At 40.3% G+C, this 14,623-nt stretch overlaps 1 pseudogene; it reads left to right on the forward strand.

Annotated features, from left to right (window-relative positions):
• On the forward strand, positions 8,558–10,197 carry Trp53-ps (transformation related protein 53, pseudogene; annotated as a pseudogene).

Here is a 14,623-nt window from a genome sequence, read left to right on the forward strand (position 1 = left end):
ACACTTGTTTTCCCTTTTTAGTCAGAGTATGAGGGATACATTTGCCAATCTTTGTCACTTCTCCAGTCTTTCCAACTTTATCCAAATGCCAAATGTTTGTAAAGTAGCTTTCTGTCAGGTTCTTGTATAGTTTTAAGAGACTATTGACTATTGACTCTTCCATATTATCTTTGATGCTTAAGGTCAGTTTTCAATGTCAGATGGCTGACTCGTACTTTAAGCCACCTCTCTCCTTCACAAAACTGCTCAACCTAGCATTGCAAAGCACATTCCTTAGCAGTTACTAGGCAAATGTACTATCAATTCGTATCTTATCTCTTCTGTTTTATTTTTTAGCACATTTAAACTTGAGTGATAAAATTGCTTAATTTGATTTTTGACACATCATTTCTGTAGTAAAAAAATCAGTATATACTAATCAGCAAGTAATAGGTCATTAGCAAAAAATAAAGTGGTTAAAATCATGAGTCTCATAATTGTATTTATCTCATGTCAAAAATTTATTAACAATATGAAAATGCAAATTTCAATAACAAAAGTTACTTAGCCTCATCAAGGGAGCATATATTGCAGTCATTTGCCTGAAAAACAGGTGCAAGTTATCTATAATAAAGCTGAGTAGAATTTGTCAGCAAAGAAGCTGTTCGATTTTTGACTCTCTTCTAAGCAAAGTGGTCTTAATCTTTTAGCCAGAGAAATTTCACTCTAAATTAGTAATTGTATTAGTAAAGCCCTGACTTTCAACCAATTCTGAGGAGGAAAACAAAATGATTTGTTCCTCACTAAAGACCAACTTTTTCCTGAAGTTCAGAAAATATAGTGTTTTTCTACTCCAATTACTATTTTGGGTATTATTTGTGATATTTCTTTTTTTTTCCCTTTAAATTGAGACTTTATTTTTTTTTTTCATTTTTTATTAGGTATTTAGCTCATTTACATTTCCAATGCTATACCAAAAGTCCCCCATACCCACCCACCCCCCACTCCCCTACCCACCCACTCCCCCTTTTTGGCCCTGGCGTTCCCCTGTACTGGGGCATATAAAGTTATTTCATGATGATTTTTAAGACCAAAAGTTCTCTGGGGATGAAATAATGTCTCAGAAGTTAAAAGCACTTCTTCCAGAGGACCTAGGTTTAATTTCTAGCATCTTCATGACAGCTCATAATTGATTATAACTCCAATTCCAGGTGATTTAATTCCCTTTTCTGGAAATCTTTGTGTGCCAGGCATGTATATTATGCACAGATATACATGCAGGCAAAAAACTCATACACATATTTAAAAAAAACTAAAAATAAATAAAAAGTAAGGAAGTGCCTTGGTTAACTTTAGTGATGTTTTGAAACAAAAAGTCCATTTCACTTTCTGCATGTACAAATATAGTATTTCTCAAAGACACTTTCATAGAACCATCAATATTTAAGTCCCTAGGGAAGCTTATGACTAAAAGCCATCTAAAATATAACCAATACTTAGCCTACTGCATAAAAATCTAAGGCATAACTATGGGAGTTTAAGTCTAAGTCTTTGAAAATAAAACAAAATGGAAAACAAAAACCAAAGAGGTATTTAAATATTGAAATAGCTAATGTTGAAGAAGGCAAACAAACAAAAGCATGTCCTGTCTGAACACGAGCACTCAGTGAAATCATCAAACACACCTCCATACTGGAGTGTGACCAGCTGTGGCCATCTCATGTGACTAAGCTACATTGAGTTCATCAATTACAGGCACCTTTGGAAGCCTGTGACTTTTGTGTATGGAGCTGGGTTCACTTAAAGCCAGTTTCCCCTTCTGTAACAGTCTTAGTCACTGTACAAAAAGAATACAAAAAGGATTTTCTTATGGCTGTCAATCTCCTGAAAGCATGCCAGTACAATCCAGGGGTAAAAGTTATTCTTTCTCCCTTCAGTTAATATGGTGATTTGAATGAACATGGTCTCCTAAGCTCATATATTTGAATAGTTGTTCTCCAGTTGGTAGAAGTGTTTGGGAAGGATTAGCAGTCTGGCAGTTCCTCAGAAAATTGGACATAGTACTACTGGAGGATCCCGCAATACCTCTCCTGGGCATATATCCAGAAGATGTCCCAACCGGTAAGAAGTACATGCTCCACTATGTTCATAGCAGCCTTATTTATAATAGCCAGAAGCTGGAAAGAACCCAGATGCCCCTCAACAGAGGACTGGATACAGAAAATGTGGTACATTTACACAATGGAGTACTACTCAGTTATTAAAAAAATGAATTTATGAAATTCCTAGGCAAATGGATGGACCTGGAGGGCATCATCCTGAGTGAGGTAACCCAATCACAAAGGAACTCACACAACATGTACTCACTGATAAGTGGATATTAGCCCAGAAATTTAGGATACCCAAGATATAAGATACAATTTGCTAAACGCATGAAACTCAAGAAGAATGAAGACCAAAGTGTGGACACTTTGCCCCTCCTTAGAATTGGGAACAAAACACCCATGGAAGGAGTTACAGAGACAAAATTTGGAGCTGTGATGAAAGGATGGACCATCTTGTGATTGCCATATCCAGGGATCCATCCCATAATCAGCTTCCAAACGATGACACCATTGTATACACTAGCAAGATTTTGCTGAAAGGACCCAGATATAGCTGTCTCTTGTGAGACTATGCCGGGGCCTAGTAAACACAGAAGTGGATGCTCACAGTCAGCTAGTGGATGGATCACAGTGCCCCCAACAGAGGAGCTAGAGAAAGTACCCAAGGAGCTAAAGGGATCTGCAACACTATAGGTGGAACAACAATATGAACTAACCAGTACCCCGGAGCTCTTGTCTCTAGCTGCATATGTTTCAAAAGATGGCCTAGTTGGCCATCACTGGAAAAAGAGGCCCATTGGACTTGCAAACTTTATATGACCCAGTACAGTGGAACGCCAAGGCCAAAAAGGGGGAGTGGGCAGGTAGAGGAGTGGGTGGTTGGGTATGGGGGACTTTTGGGATTGCATTGGGAAATGTACCTAAAAAAAAAAAAATAAAGAAGTGTGGCCTTGTTGAAAGAGGTGTACCACTTGGGATGGGCTTTGACATTTCAAAAATTCATGCCATTCCAACTGGTTCTGTATATTCTTTGTGCTTGTGTGTAAGGGTATAACCCTCTGCTACTGCTTCAGCACCATATGCTATACCATTTTACCTCTCTGAAACCATGATTTCCTAAGTTAAATGCCTTCTTTCGTAAGTCACCTTGGTCATGGTGTTTTGGCATAGCTATAAAAAAGTAACTAAGACAATGCACAAAAAGCAATATAACCTGCTATTTTAAACAATCCAGTGGTGGGACTTTCCCCCATTCAGATGTGTGCAATGAGCAAGATGTTCATAGAGAGACACAAATGCCATTGAAGACATGTATACTAAAGAGAACTAGTCATGTCTAAATAATCCACAGTTAAAATTAGGGAGAACAGATGACTTGCTCATTAATGATTTACAAAGCTTCTGTTAGAGTTTTGCAACAAGGTAATTATTACCCTTGTTGAGGCTTTCTAATGGTTATCAAATTTCCTTCTCTGTCATTCCTCTGAGAAACATGGTAATGCATTATAAAATAAGGGAACATATAAGAAGTGGACATATCTGAACAGTACACTAGTAATTGGTCATTGAGTAAATATTTCTGAAATATCTCAGCACAAAATAAAGTAAAACCAGGACACTAAGGCTAATTTCTCTCTCTCCCTCTGTCTCTTTCTCTCTCTCCTCTCTTTTTCTTATTCTTATTCTTTTATATTCTTTTATTCTCTCTCTCTCTCTCTCTCTCTCTCTCTCTCTCTCTCTCTCTCTCTCTCTGTGTGTGTGTGTGTGTGTGTATGTGAAAGAGACAGCGACAGAGAAAGACAGAGAACCAGAATAAGAGAGAATGGGGGTTATAATGAGGGAGAGTAGTTGTGAAAAGGGAAGGGCCAGAAAATTGTCATGGGGTCTTGAAGTGTATAACAAGTATTTGTAGTACTCAGGGAGCCTGGAAGCCAGAGGCACTTTCATATACTGATCAATGAGATATGCAACTATATGTCCATTCTGTCAGAAGTAAGGGAAATGGCTCCTCTTGGCAGATGGAAATTATTTGCAAGTTTCTACAGGAGGCTGGCCTTTAGCTAACCACTAGAAATCCTCTATAGTCTAGGTTGAGCTCATTTCTGGATATTTGGACTATGTGTAATACCTATACACAAGGTACTAAAAAACAAGCAAGCAAGCAAGCAAGTAAAAAAATTGTGTACAATCCATTTGATGTCATACCTATATGTTTTCCTATGTACAGACCTCTACTGAAATGGAATCAATATAAAATCCTAATACACACAAAGCAAAAAAGCTATAATACACACAAATCAACCAAAACAACAAAGCACAAGTAAAGATTTTCTGAGAATAAAAGTACTTTAGACAGATATAATAATAAATATATAATAAAGAGAACGAACCATATTGTCAACCCAGACAAAGCATATGTAGATTAAGCTCTTTATTCTATTTCTGTATAAACCATCTGATGTTCACTATATTATCTTTATCAGGAAGCCTGCTTTCAGGCTACAAAATTCTCTCTTAGGGAGAATTGACCAGGAAGAAAGTTGTAAGTAGTAGTGGCAGCTGGAAAAAATGGAGAAAGAAAATAGCAATCTGTATAGATCCTTGAGATCAGTCCAGTTTATATATGGATGGGCCACTGAGAATCCTCATTGGTATCACAACAGTCAAATGATCCAGAACAGTAAAACCTATACTTTGCTTGGTAGTCTATTATACTTTTAAATACATGGATAATTCCATCTTCTGAATGTGGATTCCATTGATATAGGTTAGAGCTTTTATTAATTGTATAGTTAAACAACAGCACAATTATGGGCTTGAAACATATGTAACATAAAATACAGTGCAGATTTGTGGCCAGGTTAGGCAAGCTACAACAGGAGACTGGATTTGCAAGATTCTAGATGACAGCCACTGCTGTAAAGATCATGCATGTGCCTGCCAACACTTAATTACAGATGCTTATCTAAAGGAAATTGGTGGAAATCAGAATAAATTTGAGAGATTTTAATTTGGAAGAAATTAACCCAATGTAACCTTGCAGACTGACACTTATTTCTGAAACTTTTACTGTGGCAATTATTTTGGGGGAAACGAAACAGGAAAATCACATCCTTTCCTTGCTATCTTTAATTAAGGCATCAGATGATGTTCATCAGGATTAGTGTTTTTAGCAGAGGTGAAAAACAGAAATCCTAAATCACCTCTCAGATAAGATGTTCATGGTAGATGACAGAATACTATTTTCTTTTGTCTTAAAGAATAATACTTCTTAGTTATGTGCAGAGGCATGAATTATTCCTGTCTTAATGATTTCTGTCTTTGTAAGAGGTCATTCTGGGTGGTGTTTAAATATGATCAGTCATTATGGGGAGCTAATAGAGTGCCTTAGTTACTTCTCTATTGCTGTGAAGAAAAACCATGACCAAGGCAATTTATGAAAGAAAACATTTATGGGCAGAATAGGAAAGAACAAACTGAGAATGACATGGACTTCTGAACTTCTAAAATGGCCATCAATGACACAGTTCCAACATGGACACACCTTGCAATTCTTTCTGAGGAATTCCACCAACTGTGGAATAAGTATTCAAATTTGTGAGCCTATAGGTGACATTTTCCATATTCAACTCACTGGACCTCAAATTGCTTGTATCCATATGAACATGAAAAACTCATTAAAATTTTAAATGTCTCCATAGTCTGTCAGTGAAGGGCTCTTTAAAAGACTCAGGCAATCTCTTAATTGTAATCCCTCTGAAGTCAAAGTACAAAAAAGCAAATCACATATGTCTAATATATAATGGCACAGTTCATGCATTACCATTTCATAAAAGGGGAAAGGGGACATGGTAAAGAAATCAGCAGCTTGTCTGGCTCTATGAAGACTGGTCCAGAGTCTGCAGGCCTTCCAGGAGGTCTGCTACATTCCGGGCCACAGGCATCCTAGGAGACCTGCAGCAACCCAAGGACACAGGAGGCAGACTCCAGACAGAGACACCAGACCAGCTAATAGCAGAGATAGCCAGATGGTTAGAGGCAAGCACAAGACCATAAACAATAAACAATAGAAACCAATATTCTTTGGTATCATTAGAACGAAGTTCTTTCACCACAGCAAGCTCTGGATACACCAACACACCTGATAATTAGGGTGCTGACCTGATATCCCATCTCTTGAAGATAGTAGAGTCCTTTAAGGAGAATGTAAATACCTCACTGAAAGAAATACAAGAAAACACAGGTAAAAGGAAACAAATCCTTAAAAGAAATGCAGGCAAACAATCAAACAGGTACACGAACTGAACAAATAAGTTCAAGACCCAAAAATGGACGTAGAAACAATAAATAAATCACAAACAGAGGCAACCCTAGAAATGGAAAACCTAGGAAAGAAGTCAGAATCCACAGATATAAGCATCAATAACAGACTACAGGAAATTGTGAAATTCAGGTCTGAAATCAACAAAATAGAAACAAAGAGCTATGCAAAGAATCAATAAAACCCAAAACTGGTTCTTTGAGAAAATCAACAAGGTAGATAAACCCTTAGCCAAACTAAAAAAAGGCCCAGAGAGAGTAACTAAATTAACAACATCAGAAATTAAAAGGGAGACATAACAACAGAAATGGAGGAAATTCAAAAAAATCATCAGATTCTACTACAAATGCCTATATTCAGCAACACTAGAAAATCAAGATGAAATGGATAATTTTCTAGACAGACACCACATATCAAAATTAAATCAAGAGCTGGTAAACTATCTAAATAGGCCCATATCTCCTAAGGAAATAGAAGTCAATAAAAGGAGTACTACATAATTCATTTTATGAAGCCACAATTACTCTGATACCTAAATCACACAAGGACCCAACCAAAAAAGAGAACTTTAGACCAATTTTGCTTATGAATATCAATGCAAAAACACTCAATAAAATTATTGCAAACTGAATCCATCATTCACCACAATCAAGTAGTTTTCATTCCAGGGATGCAAGGTTGGTTCAATGTACAAAAATCCATTAACATAACCCACTATATAAATAATCTCAAAGAAAAAAATAACATTGTCATCTCACTAGATGCTGAAATATTATTTGAGAAAACACAACACCCCTTCATGTCAAAAGATTGGAAAGATTGGGAATTCAAGGCCCATACCTAACATAATAAAAGCAATATACAGCAAACCAACAGCCAATATCAAATTAAATGGAGAGATACTTGAAACAATTCCACTAAAATCAGGGACAAGACAAGGATGCCCAGTCTTCTCATATGTATTCTATATAGTACTCAAAGTTCTAGCCAGACCAAAACAAACAAACAAACAAACAAACAAAACAGAGATAAAGTGCATATAAATTGGCAAAGAAGAAGTCAAGGTATCACAATTTGCAGATGATAATGTAGTATATATAAGTGACCCAAAAATTCAACCAGAGAACTTCTACAGCTGATAAAAAACCTCAGCAAAGTAACCAAATACAAAATTAACTGAAACAAATTAATAGCCTTCCTTTATACAAATGATAAACAGGTTGAGGAATAAAATAGGTATGCAACACCCTTCACACTAGTCACAAATAATATAAAATATCACGGATAACTCCCACCAAACAAGTAAAATGACAAGAATTTCAAGTCTCTCAAGAAACGAATTGAAGAAGATCTCAGAAAATGGAGAAATTTCCCATGCTCAAAGATTGGTAAAATTAACATAGTAAAATTGGCTATCTTTCCAAAAACAATCTGCAGATTCAATGCAATCCCCATCAAAATTTCAACACAAATCTTCAAAGACATGGAAAGAGCAATTCTCAGCTTCATATGCAAAAACAAAAAGCCCAGGATAGTGAAAACAATTCTTAGCAATGAAAGAACTTCTGGGGGAATCAACATCCCTGATCTCAAGTTTTACTAGAGAACAACAGTGATAAAAAACTGCACAGTATTGGTACAGTCACAGACAGGTTGGTCAATGGAATAGAATTGAAGACCAAGAAATAAAACCACACTCTTATGGACATTTGATATTTGAGAAAGAAGCCAAAAATATGCAACGGAACGAAGAAAACACCTTCAATAAGTTGTGATGGTTTGTCAGTGGACATATAGGAAAATGAAATTAGATCCATTGTCACCTTGCACAAAGTTCAAGTCCTTGTGGATCAAGGACCTCAACACAAAACCAGATGCACTTAATCCTATAGAAGTGAAAGTGGGAAAGAACCTCCAACTCATTGGCATTTTGAGAGGGGGGTAAAGGAATTCCTAAACAGAACTCCAATGACTCAGGCTTTAAGATCTAGAATTGATAAATAGGACCACATGAAACTGAAAGACTTCTGTAAGGAAAAGGACATAGTCAATAGGACAAATAGGCAATCTATAGATTGGGGAAAGCATCCTCACTAATCCCACATCCAATAGAGGGCTAATATCCAAACTCTATAAAGAACTCAAGAGGTAGAGTTAGGGGGCACCTAGCATTCAGGCCCTCATCCTCCTCCTTCCCAGCAGGGTGTCACGCTTCCCGAAGACTGGATGACTGCCATGGAGGAGTCACAGTCGGATATCAGCCTCGAGCTCCCTCTGAGTCAGGAGACATTTTCAGGCTTATGGAAACTACTTCCTCCAGAAGATATCCTGCCATCACCTCACTCCATGGACGATCTGTTGCTGCCCCAGGATGTTGAGGAGTTTTTTGAAGGCCCAAGTGAAGCCCTCCAAGTGTTAGGAGCTCCTGCAGCACAGGACCCTGTCACTGAGACCCCTGGGCCAGTGGCCCCTGCCCCAGCTACTCCATGGCCCCCGTCATCTTTTGTCCCTTCTCAAAAAACTTACCAGGGCAACTATGGCTTCCACCTGGGCTTCCTGCAGTCTGGGACAGCCAAGTCTGTTACTGTACTCTCCTCCCCTCAATAAGCTATTCTGCCAGCTGGCGAAGACGTGCCCTGTGCAGTTGTGAGTCAGCGCCACACCTCCAGCTGGGAGCCGTGTCCGCGCCATGGCCATCTTCAAGAAGTCACAGCATATTCTGGAGGTCGTGAGACGCTGCCCCCACCATGAGTGCTGCTCCGATGGTGATGGCCTGGCTCCTCCCCAGCATCTTATCAGGGTGGAAGGAAATTTGTATGCCGAATATCTGGAAGACAGGCAGACTTTTCGCCACAGTGTGGTGGTACCTTACGAGCCACCCGAGGTCGGCTCTGAGTATACCACCATCCACTACAAGTACATGTGTAGTAGCTCTTGCATGGGGGGCATAAACCGCCGACCTATCCTTACCATCATCACACTGGAAGACTCCAGTGGGAACCTTCTGGGACCGGACAGCTTTGAGGTTCGTGTTTGTGCCTGCCCTGGGAGAGACTGGAGTACAGAGGAAGAAAATTTCCCCAAAAAGGAAGTCCCTTGCCCTGATCTGACCCCAGGTAGTGCAAAGAGCGCTGCCCACCTGCACAGTGCCTCCCCCCCCCCCAAAAAAAAAGAAAAAAACACTTGATGGAGAGTATTTCACCCTCAAGATCCGCGGGCGTGAACGCTTTGAGATGTTCCGGGAGCTGAATGAGGCCTTAGAGTTAAAGGATGCCCATGCTACAGAGGAGTCTGGAGACAGCAGGGCTCACTCCAGCTACCTGAAGACCAAGAAGGACCAGTCTACTTCCCCCCATAAAAAAAACAATGGTCAAGAAAGTGGGGCCTGACTCAGACTGACTGCCTCTGTATCCTGTCCCCATCACCAGCCTCTCCCTCTCCTTGCTGTCTCATGACTTCAAGGCTGAGAGAGGGCTCAGCCCTCTCTCTGAGTAGTGGTTCCTGGCCCAAGTTGGGGAATAGGTTGGTAGTTGCCAGGTCTCTGCTGACCCAGTGAAATCCTATCCAGCCAGTTGTTGGACCCTAGCACCTACAATGAAATATCACCCTACCCCACACCCTGTAAGATTCTATCTTGGGCCCTCATAGGGTCCATATCCTCCAGGACCTACTTTCCTTCCATTCTGCAAAGCCTGTCTGCATTTATCCACCCTCCACCCTGCCTCCCTCTTTTTTTTTAAACTCCTTTTTATATATCAATTTCCTATTTTACAATAAAATTTTGTTATCACTAAAAAAAAAAAAAAAAAAAAAGAACTCAAGAAACTAACCTCCAAAAAAGCAAACAACCTAATTACAAATCGAGTATAGAACTGAACAGAGAAAATTGACAACAAAGGAATCTCAAATGGCCAAGAAGCACTTAAAGAAATGTTCAAAGTCCTTAATCATCAGGGAAATATAAATCAAAACAACCCTAAGATTCCACTTTATACCATTCAGAATGTCTAAGATCCAAACCTCATGTGACAACACACATTGGTGAGGATGTAGAGAAAGGGGAATACTCCACAACTGCTAGTGACATTGCAAGCTAGAAATCAATCTGGAGGTTCCTTAGAAAGTTAGAAATAGATCTACCTGAAGACCTAACTATTTGACTCTTGGGCATATACTCAAAAGATGCCCCATTATGCCACAGTAGAACATGCTCCACTATGTTAATAAAGGCCTTATTTGTGATAGCCAAAAGCTGGAAACAACCCAGATGTTTCACAACAGAAGAATGGATATGGAAACTGTGGTGCATTTACACAATAGAATGCTATTCAGCTGTTAAGAAGGAGAACATCATGAGTTTTGCAGGCAAATGGATGGAACTAGAAAATATCATCCTGAGTGAGGTAACTCAGACCCAAAAGGACATCCATGGTATGCACTCACTAATAAGTGGATATTAGCCAAAAAAGGTACAGAATACCCAGGATATAATCCACAGAACTCAAGAAGCTTTAGAAGCTGAAGGGCCCAAGTGGGGATACTTTAATCCCACTTGGGAAGGAGAAGAAAACAATCATGGGCTGGGCGTGGTGGCACACACCTTTAATCCCAGCACTCAGGAGGCAGAGGCAGGTGGATTTCTGAGTTTGAGGCCAGCCTGGTCTACAAAGTGAGTTCCAGGACAGCCAGGGCTATACAGAGAAACCCCGTCTCAAAAACACCAAAAAAAAAAAAAAAAAAGGGTGGAGGCAGGGAGGGACATGGATGGGAAAAGGGAGGGGGAGGGAAGAGGGGAACATGATCAGGTATTGGGGAGGGGTAACATTAGTGAAGCCCTGAGGGACAGCAGAATGAATGGAAATAGGCAACTTTGGATGTGGGAGGTGGGGGTACCCTCTAGAATGTACCAGAGACCCGGGAGGTGAGAGACTCTTGGGACTTAAAGGGACCTTTGATGAAATGTCCAACAGTGGGGAGTGGGAACTCATACAGTCCACCTCTAGTAGAAGACAGGGTATCAAGTGGAGGTATGGGGTTTCCTTGCCTCAGTCAAAAACGCTGTCCCAGAACTGTTCCTATCTAAAAGAACTTCAGTGACACAAATGGAGAAGAAACAAAGGGAAAGGAGGTCCAATAACTGGCCCGAATTCAGATTCATCTCGAGTGGAGGCTCCAAGGCCTGATGGTATTGCTGATGCGATGGTATACTTAAAGTCAGGAGCCTAGCATGGCTACCCCTTAGAGTCCCAACAAGCAGCTGAGACAGATTGTAGATACTTAACACCCAACCAATGGACTGCATTAAGGGACTCCTGTGGTTGAGTTAGGGAAAGGCTGGAAGAAGTTATGGAGAAGGGTGACCCCATAGGAAGACCAGCAGTCTCCACTAACCCTGGACACCTGATATCTCTCATAAACTGAGCTACCATCCTGGCAGCATACACTAGCTGATATGAGGCCCCTGACACATATACAGCAGAAGAAAGCCTGGTCTGGCCTCAGTGGAAGAAGATGAACCTAACCCTTGAGAGACTTGAATCCCCAGGGAGTGGGGAGGCCTGTCAGGTGGTTGGGTGGTGGTGGTGGGGATGTTCTCTTGGAGATGGGGGAGGAGGAATGAGATGAGGAACTGTTGGCAGGTGGAGTAGGAGGAGAATATTGACTGGACTGTAAAAAAGATTAAAGATAATTAACAAAAGACAGACAGACAGACAGAGAGAGAGAGAGAGACAGAGAGAGACAGAGAGAGAGACAGAGACAGAGACAGATACAGAGAGAGACAGAGAGAGAGAAAAGAAATACCAAATGCCAGACCAAAGTAAGCCTAATACCCAGCAGGAAAACGTCAAATTCTGCAGCTCCAAACATTCTATGTCAAAAAGCTTAGACGGCTCTTCCCTTTCAGTTTTGCAGACCACAACATATTTCTCGCTCTTGGACTGGTTCTCCTCCATTTAGCCAGCTGTCCCTGGTAGACATCTCACAACTCTAGCATTGTGGGATCTGCAATTCAATCTAGGCTTCAGTTTTGTAGATTCATGCAATGGCCTCTCTGGGCCTCCTGCAGGGACTCCCCTGCTATGTATCTGGCCTCGGCAGCTTTCCTGAATTAACTATGAAGGAAGATTCCATAACCCATTTACTTCTACATCTTTGAATCTGACAGTTCTTGAAGGATATCCACATAAGCTTTGATTTGTTGAGGTCTTTAGGAACAGATAATTCCTTGGACCTTTTCCTTCCTTTTTAAATTTCATAATTTTTTATTGGAGATTTTCTTTATTTACATTTCAAATGTTATCCCCTTTCCAGGCTTCCCTTCCAGAAACTCGTATCCCACCGCCCCCCCCCAGCCTATATGAGGGTGTTCCCCCACCCACTCACTTACCCACTCCTGCCTTCGTGCCCTGGCCTTTCCCTACACTGGGATATCAAACCACCTCAGGCCCAAGGGCCATTCCTTCCACTGATGTCTAACAAGGCCATCCTCTGCCACATATGTGGCCAGAGCCATGGGTCACTCTTTGGTTGGTGGTCTGGTCCCCATGAGTTCGGAGGAGGGGGGGGGTGTCCAGTTGCTCCTTCCATGGGCCTGCAACCTCCCTCAGCTCCTTCAGTCCCCTCTCCAACTCCTCCTTTGGGGACCCAGCGCTCAGCCCAATGGTTGGCTGTGAGACTCCACTTCTGTGTTTGTCAGACTCTGGCAGAGCCTCTCAGGAGACAGTTATGTGAGGCTCCTGTCATCAAGCACTTCCCAGTATCTGCAATAGTATCTGTGTTTGGCTACAGTATATGGGATGGATCCCCAGGTAGGACAGTCTCTGGATGGCCTTTCCTTCAGTCTCTGCTCCACACTTTATCTCCATATTTCCTCCTGTGAGTATTTTATTCCCCCTTCTAAGAAGCAATGAAGCATCCACACTTTGGTCTTCCTTCTTCTTGAGCTTTATATGGTCTGTGAATTGTATCTTGGGTATTTTGGGTAATATTAACTTATCAGTGAGTGCATACCATGTGCGTTCAGGCTTAGCTGGGAAAGTATTTGCTTTGAGAATACCACTCCTTTTAATTTCTCCAGGAGAAAAGAGAGATTGACTTTTGTTTAACCCAGATAAACTGTAGGAAGTGTGACTTTTGTTGATATGTTTTGGTTGGAATAGGGCAAATATTCTCAAACAGTTTTCTACTGCCTTTTCTAATATTTTGAATGAGAGGTGAGATTTTCATTTATTTTATTATTTAAGTGCCTACTGGAGGGAAATGTTATGGGGTGAGTGAGTAGAGGTGAGGTAGGTAGTAGGAAATGGAATATGGATTAATTAAAATGTATTATATCCACTATAAATTCTAAAGCAATAGTCAAAAAATAAAAAGAAAAACAAATACATAGTAATTCTGTTACAAGAAGTGAGGTACCACAATTGCTCTGTAGTAAAGCTTTAGGTCCGGCATGGTGATTCCACCAGAGGTTCTTTTATCCTTGAGAAGAGTTTTTGTTATCCTAGGTTTTTTGTTATTCCAGATGAATTTGCAAATTGCTCCTTCTAATTCGTTGAAGAATTGAGTTGGAATTTTGATGGGGATTGCATTGAATCTGTAGATTGCTTTTGGCAAGATAGCCATTTTTACAATATTGATCCTGCCAGTCCATGAGCATGGGAGATCTTTCCATCTTCTGAGATCTTCTTTAATTTCTTTCTTCAGAGACTTGAAGTTTTTATCATACAGATCTTTCACTTCCTTAGTTAGAGTCACGCCGAGATATTTTATATTATTTGTGACTATTGAGAAGGGTGTTGTTTCCCTAATTTCTTTCTCAGCCTGTTTATTCTTTGTGTAGAGAAAGGCCATTGACTTGTTTGAGTTAATTTTATATCCAGCTACTTCACCGAAGCTGTTTATCAGGTTTAGGAGTTCTCTGGTGGAATTTTTAGGGTCACTTATATATACTATCATATCATCTGCAAAAAGTGATATTTTGACTTCCTCCTTTCCAATTTGTATCCCCTTGATCTCCTTTTGTTGTCGAATTGCTCTGGCTAATACTTCAAGTACTATGTTGAAAAGGTAGGGAGAAAGTGGGCAGCCTTGTCTAGTCCCTGATTTTAGTGGGATTGCTTCCAGCTTCTCTCCATTTACTTTGATGTTGGCTACTGGTTTGCTGTAGATTGCTTTTATCATGTTTAGGTATGGGCCTTGAATTCCTGATCTTTCCAGA

Source organism: Mus musculus, chromosome 17 (genome assembly GCF_000001635.26).
Source record: "Mus musculus strain C57BL/6J chromosome 17, GRCm38.p6 C57BL/6J".
NCBI classification, from domain to species: domain Eukaryota; kingdom Metazoa; phylum Chordata; class Mammalia; order Rodentia; family Muridae; genus Mus; species Mus musculus.